Below are 7,114 nucleotides of genomic sequence, written 5' to 3'. Positions count from 1 at the left end.
TCTCAAAATAATTGTACAAATGAAAACAAACAAAATCATTAAAATGAATTAACACATATAAAAATATTAAATGTATTTTAAATTAGCAAATTATACAAATGAAAGACCAAATTAAGATTGAATCCAAAATAAGAAGAATAATTTACAAATGAAATAATCGTAAATAAGATCAATGCGCAATGCGCGTAAATGTATGGGCACAAGAATTGCAAATATCCCTGAGCCCAAAACGCAGCACTGTATCACGGACTAAAATGAAAACACGCATGAACTAAAGAGCCAAATTAAAAAACAAGGCAAAACCAATAATACGCAATTGAATACTCGCGCGTAAGGAAGGATCCAGCATGCAATTTCTCCATTCAAACAAAAGGGCGTGGATCCGACTTGTTAATCGGGCCAACACGCGGATCTTTATCCCTTTGAACGGCGCCATTTTATTAATAGGTTATTTAAAACCTTTTTTTTCCTATTTCCTTTTCCAAATACAGCCAACATTTTAACCAAAATTTACAGCCCTTAATATGTATAAAATATTTGAAAAAAATATTGTACAAAATGTAAAACTAATAAGATAAAAGAAATCTCAAAATAATTGTACAAATGAAAAAAACAAAATCATTAAAATGGATTAACACATATAACAATATTCAATGTATTTTAAATTAACAGATTATACAAATGAAAGACCAAATTAAGATTGAATCCAAAATAAGAAGAATAATTTACAAATGAAATAATCGTAAATAAGATCAATGTGCAATGCGCGTAAATGTATGGGCACTAGAATTGTAAATATCCCTGAGGCCGAAACGCAGCACTGTATCATGGACTAAAATGAAAACACGCATGAACTAAAGAGCCAAATTAAAAAACAAGGCAAAACCAATAATACGCAATTGAATACTCGTGCGTAAGGAAGGATCCAGCGCGCAATTTCTCCATTCAAACAAAAGGGCGTGGATCCGACTTGTTAATCGGGCCAACACGCGGATCTTTATCCCTTTGAACGGCGCCATTTTATTAATAGGTTATTTAAAACCTTTTTTTTCCTATTTCCTTTTCCAAACACAGCCAACATTTTAACCAAAATTTACAGCCCTAAAATCAATTTGTTAGGGCTCATTCTAGCAATCGTCGAACCACCATTCCATTTGGTGGCCGACAATGCACAAGCAGCGACCAGATTCCACTGACGAAGGCTCCGCTCAAGGAAATCTGGTAAGCTATTTTATTTTTTAAAAAAAAAGAAACTTTAGATCTAATACTACTTGCTCACGAAAAACATAGCAAAATTCGAAAGAACACACTCAATCATTCGACCCTCGCCCATATCTTCACATTTCTGAAATGTTTGGGCTCTCATTGGTGTCGTTTCAGGTATTCTTTTTGTTTTCATGCAAAAGATTGAAAGCAATTTAAAAAAGAAAAAAACAGAATAAGAAATCACCTTTGAATAACTTTTGATTCTTTCTTTTTGATATTTAGTGTGCGTGCTTGCGTAAAAATACATGGAGTACAAGTGAGGCTTTTATAGCCTGAATTTACAAAGAAATAGCGAAAAAATAAAAATATTTTCCTGCTGTCATCTGCATATTGTGTTATTCTATTTCTTCTCGTGTGTTCTTTTGCAGGAATGGCTGTACGGAGGAGAGGGGAAATGGCTCGTGGGAACCCAACCACTAGCACTGTTCTAGCGTATTCCAGAAGTTTCTGGTGTTCTCGGTTGTTGATTTTCTTTGAGTCCAATTGGGTCTCGCGTTTGGGTTATTAGAATCGGGTTTAGGGTTTGGGTTTATTCAATTGGGTTTAAAAAAATGTATTTGGACTGCTTTTAATTTAATTTACTATTTGGCCTGATTGTTTGTAAAAAACTCAGACTTTATTTATTTATTTTTAATTGATTTTTGGTTTTATCGTGGGCCGACAAATTGGGCCTATTACATATTTGATATCAAATAATATTTTAAAAGTCATTATTTACCATTTGAACAACTTAAATTCAATAATAAATCGTCATTGAACATCAGCAATTTATACACCCCTTCTTGAATAGCTTAATTCCAATAATAAATAACAAATGATAGCAACAATTAAACCTTAAATGAAACAGGCATTGAAGCTAAGCCGAATGTCATGAATGTGTCTTATTTTGGATTGCATTGCAACCTCAATTGGAACATATATTTTATATCACCAAAATGACATGATAATGCCCTAAAATGGCCAACATTAAACTTCAATTAAAACATGAATTAAATTCAACCGAATGAGATGGAATTATCCAGCTTTGGACAGCAATTAACTTCAAATAAAAACATGATTTTAATATGCATTTAACTTGTACAAAAATTTAAGTAGCAGCCAGAATTAAGAATATGAATAATCAATGGTGTCAAGGGTCGGTTTATTACCTTCATGCAAAAATTTATCATGTTTGTTAGTAAATTTAAAGATAAAACCGAAAGTGTAAAGGTTTAAGTACCTTACGGTAACAGCATGGAAATAATCAATTTAGTTCATAAGACAACAATAGAAATTCATATTTGAACAGCATAAATTTGCTTAAATTGGAACAATAAATCAGCAGCTATAATTCTTGTTTGAACAATATAAAACCCCAAAATTTTGGACATTAAGGCAGCAAGAAAAATTCATATTTGCTCACCACAAAACACATGATTTTGGCCAATAAGCCGTAGCATCGAACTGGTAAGAACATAAAAACACAAGCAAGCTGGAATTTTACAAGTATAAACGATGTACGAACGACATTCCGAATGACCCCACTCTAAGTGGTCTTTCAAGTGACTTACGTCCATTTAATTTGTCATTGCAATTAAAAAGAAAGGAATCATTACTTCACATAATCAATGTCGGACCATGCTTGATCAAAATTAAACATTTAGTAAGCTTAAAAGGAATTTAAGAGAACTTACTTCATTAATCTGACACTTAACTAACCATTTAACAAAGATTCTGCAGCATTTAATTTACTTTCATGTACAACTACCGGCATCATTAATGGCAACACTAAACATTCCTCAATTTATAGGTTGAGACATCATAAATCTACAACTAATTGGTCACATTTAACTAGGCACATTAATTGATAGTCAGGCAATTATTTGCGGCATTTAAATTGGCCTTCTCTAACCTTCACAAGCTTCATAAACAATAGCAATGACACTCTTCATTTAACAGGTTTGAGAAATCAATTTCCAGCATTTACTCTCTTCAATTTCATCATATTCAAACTATTTTAATACAAAATCAAATGGAAAGTTTTTTTTCATGTAATATTTGGTCAGCAACAACCCAACTATTCATCTCATAAAATCAAGCCGAAAACCGATAATCATGCATGGGGTTTGCATGCTATAACAACTTACTCAATAATCCAAAATCATCAAATTTTATTTCATTTCACTTACCAGCCAAAAGAATAGCAACGTACCAGTCGAATCCCATTCCGAGCCTAGCCTTGTTCAAGCTCCTTCCCTTTCTTCCTACTACATTCTCCCTTTCCCTTAGCAAGTTTCTTGAGGAAATCAGCCCCTAAAGCAAACATGCAATAAGCTATCCCCTCACCTCCCCCTTCCAATGAACAAAGAAATTCCAACTGAAAAATTCTCTCCTCCCTTTTTTGTTTTATTATTATTATTATTATTCTTTTTTCATCCTCCTCTTTTCTTCCACTATCTGTTTTCTTTTTATTATTATACTTTATTATTTTATTTTTCCTCCTTATCATTTTATAATATAACAAATATATATGTTATTTTCCGTCCACTAAACCTCGTCCTTAATCTAAGTTTCCAATAAAAATATACATAGTAATTTTACTTTTACCATTTTACAAATTAGTTTCTCTACCTTAATTAATTTCTAATTCGATGAAATAATTTATCCAATTTCAATTCACCTATAACATAACTCCATAAATATTTAATAAAAATACTTATTGTCTCAGTTTACGAAAATGAGATCTCAAAGACCGCATTTCCTGATTCCATTGACTTTATTATTGTTACACTAGTACTTTCTTTTTTGTTTTTTGTTACACTAATACTTTACTTAACTATTAATTACACAAAATTATTAGATCAAATTTTAATATATTTTTATTCTAGCCTCATAAATATTAAATTTATGAACATAGTTTACGGAAATGGCATTTCGGAACTAAAGTTTTCGACACCATTGGAAATCCAGTTGTTACAAATATAGTTCAGTACAATGAAATACCTTGAAAGTATTCCGAGGATCGTACACAAGGGAGGATGGAATAAACTATGAAAACCTTTTTACAATAATAAGTCTAAGTAGTAGTAATGAATCTCTATATTATGATAAACCATAAAATAAGTTGAAAAGGTAAAAATAAATAAAGAACAAAAAGAAAAAAAATAAACAAAAATAATTCAATAAACCAATCAAGAAGATTAACTCGCTTCAAGGTTTGTAACTAACTTTGAATTAGGGATTTAGAGTGGATTAGCTAGCGATTAACCAATTATCACCTCTTGGCCTCTAATTAGCTAATCGATTAGTTGATACTCGCTTATCTTCTGACCTCACTTTCTCAGCCAAGATAAATTATGATTTACTCAGTTTGACTTATCTCCCGACGTCGTCTAGCCTATGACTAGGATTGTCAAGCCTAGTGGTTTAAGCAGAGTGCTTCATACTAACTAATCCCTCTCGGGAAACCCTAAATCCTGCATTAATCACATTCCCATCCACTCGTTAATCTCCAGTAAGGGATTTAGCCACTCAAGTTATTCATAATCTCTCTCTATTGAATAAACCATGTAAAGAACATAATCAATTTAGAAGAGAAAACAAATTTGAATAATTGTGAATTAAATATTGAATGGGGAATGGAGTAGTATATCTCTTGATTAGAATAAAGAAATAAAACTAATGCAAAAGAACATAAACTAAAATGCTTTAATTAAATAAAAAAACTATTGAATCAAAACTGATTTTAAGAGGAAAAAAATAGTTAAGAAAAACTATAAAGAAAATAATCTAAACCTACTCCTAAACAACTAGGGGTTTTGAAGGTGTTTAGGGTGAATTAGTTACATTCAACCCCTAATGTTTTATTTATAGAGGTGTTGGAAGCCCAAATTAGGTTTAGGTACGTCCTAAGTCTTTGTATAATTTTGATTGCGTAGACGAATATAACCACGAATTTCTTGGGCAAGACATCGACACGGGTCGCACCACACAAACTCTTCCTTGGTTGTTTATTTTGTGCCTTGACATCTTGGAAAGCTTGTGCATCACTCGACCCTTGCTTCCACATCAATTGGGCCTTTATATCTTCATCCTACACACTCAATTAAACAAATTAGCACAATCTAAGGCTTGTGTCGGCCTATTGGGTCACATCAGCAATAAAATATGTTAAAAATAGTTATTTTATTAACTTTTAAACCTATGGCCGAAATACTGAAAATGAAATATAAAATCCTAAATTGCATAGAAAATAAGCTCCTTAAGTTCGAAATTGACCCAAATTGACTACTACATTTGACGGCAGATCAAATGCCCTCACGCTTAAGTCTTTGCTTGTCCTCAAGCAAACTACCCAAAAACAAAATTAAAGCCGAAAATAAACTAAAACAAAAAACAAGAAATAAATATGCAATAAAATGTACTTGAGATAGCTTGGTACACGAGATTGGATTAGGGCATCGACATTAGGAAGATTTGCCTAAATATAAAACTCTAGCTAGAAATTTAAACAATTCAAAATTATTTACACCTAAAAGGATTAGTTCAATAAATTAAAAAGTAAATAAATTAAAGAAACTTAAATATATAACTCCATCAAAGTGTATATATGAATATAGTATTTATTTTGGCAAAGTATAGTCAGTTCAAATATTTTTTTCCTACTCGGTTTATTTTTATCTATGTTTTGAACTCTATTGCAATAATATTTCCACGATAATCCCTTATGATTTTTTTTGTTTTTGTCAATACTATCGAGATTTTTCTCGGGCACTTTTTATAAGGGTTATACTAGTCATATTGCACCGTTTCAATAACCATGGATTGTGCTGAATATTTTCTTTTTAATTCGAACATCTTATACTTCTACAAATATAATTACCTATTTGTGTCTACCTTTATCATTTGGTATATTTAATCTCTTTTACTTATTTACATTCCAATAAACTGAACTAATTAGTCTAGATGTAAACAACCTGAATTATTTAATTTCAAGCTAAATTTACAATTTAGAAAAAAAAAACAACCTAGGTATATGCTCGTAACCAATCACTTGTATATCTACAAGTTCAAGCACAAACATGCAATAAAAAAAACAAAAACTACTAAAACAATTAAAATAACTAAAAAGAAGTTTTTTAAATTTTTTTCCCTAAATCACCCCCACACTTTAATCGGCACATTGTCCTTAATGGGCAACTAAATATATAAAGGAAAGAGGTTACCCGATTTGCGTGATACATGCAATCTCAATTGGTGAGACTACTCCTTTCAAATTTAGCTCATAATGGTTGTGTCATCAAAAATTGTAGGTTCCTATAAAGAAAAATTAAAAACACACAAATATATATATATAAAAACTAATAAATCCTAACTAATTAAACTTAAATAAAAATAATAAAAATCATCTCAAAAATAAAAATAGAGTACACAATTCAAATATACAAAAATGTTCAAGCACCTTCCTCGACTGGTGTTGCGAACCTCTGTACATGTCAGGGAGTGATGCTGGTATGGGTCACCCATTCTATTCCGCAATGTGGATTAGAATGTCTCCCATGTCTTGCATCCAATAAGTTTGCCACTCTGATATAAGCATATCCATGAGGCCCGTCCTCTTTGACGTATGTGTTTTACCCTTCTCTTCATTGGCCCCTAGGTGTCGCTCCTATGTTTCGTCCTTTGCTCATTTTCCCAATTTTGCTTACGTTGGAGCTCGAGGAACTGGTCGTACAAATTGTCCCCAATCACACTTTTCGTGGGTCTCGTGAATGGCTCGATTGGGACATGGGGACATCGACTTGGCGACATAGGGCAGTAATCAGATGTGGGAAGTACATACTTCTCTTCTAGTGTCGTATGCACTTGA

At 31.9% G+C, this 7,114-nt stretch overlaps 1 long non-coding RNA gene across 1 annotated transcript; it reads left to right on the top strand.

The window, feature by feature from the left end:
- Window positions 1–1,008: 1,008 nt before the first annotated feature.
- On the top strand, window positions 1,009–1,787 carry LOC108468925 (uncharacterized). The gene is made up of 2 exons (XR_001869012.2): window positions 1,009–1,221; window positions 1,635–1,787. It is a non-coding gene; the product is annotated as an uncharacterized LOC108468925 (long non-coding RNA).
- Window positions 1,788–7,114: the final 5,327 nt, after the last annotated feature.

This window comes from Gossypium arboreum, chromosome 11, assembly GCF_025698485.1.
Source record: "Gossypium arboreum isolate Shixiya-1 chromosome 11, ASM2569848v2, whole genome shotgun sequence".
In the NCBI taxonomy this organism is placed as follows: domain Eukaryota; kingdom Viridiplantae; phylum Streptophyta; class Magnoliopsida; order Malvales; family Malvaceae; genus Gossypium; species Gossypium arboreum.
The sequence above is the reverse complement of the archived record's forward strand: the minus strand, read 5'-3'. Positions and strand labels throughout refer to the sequence as shown.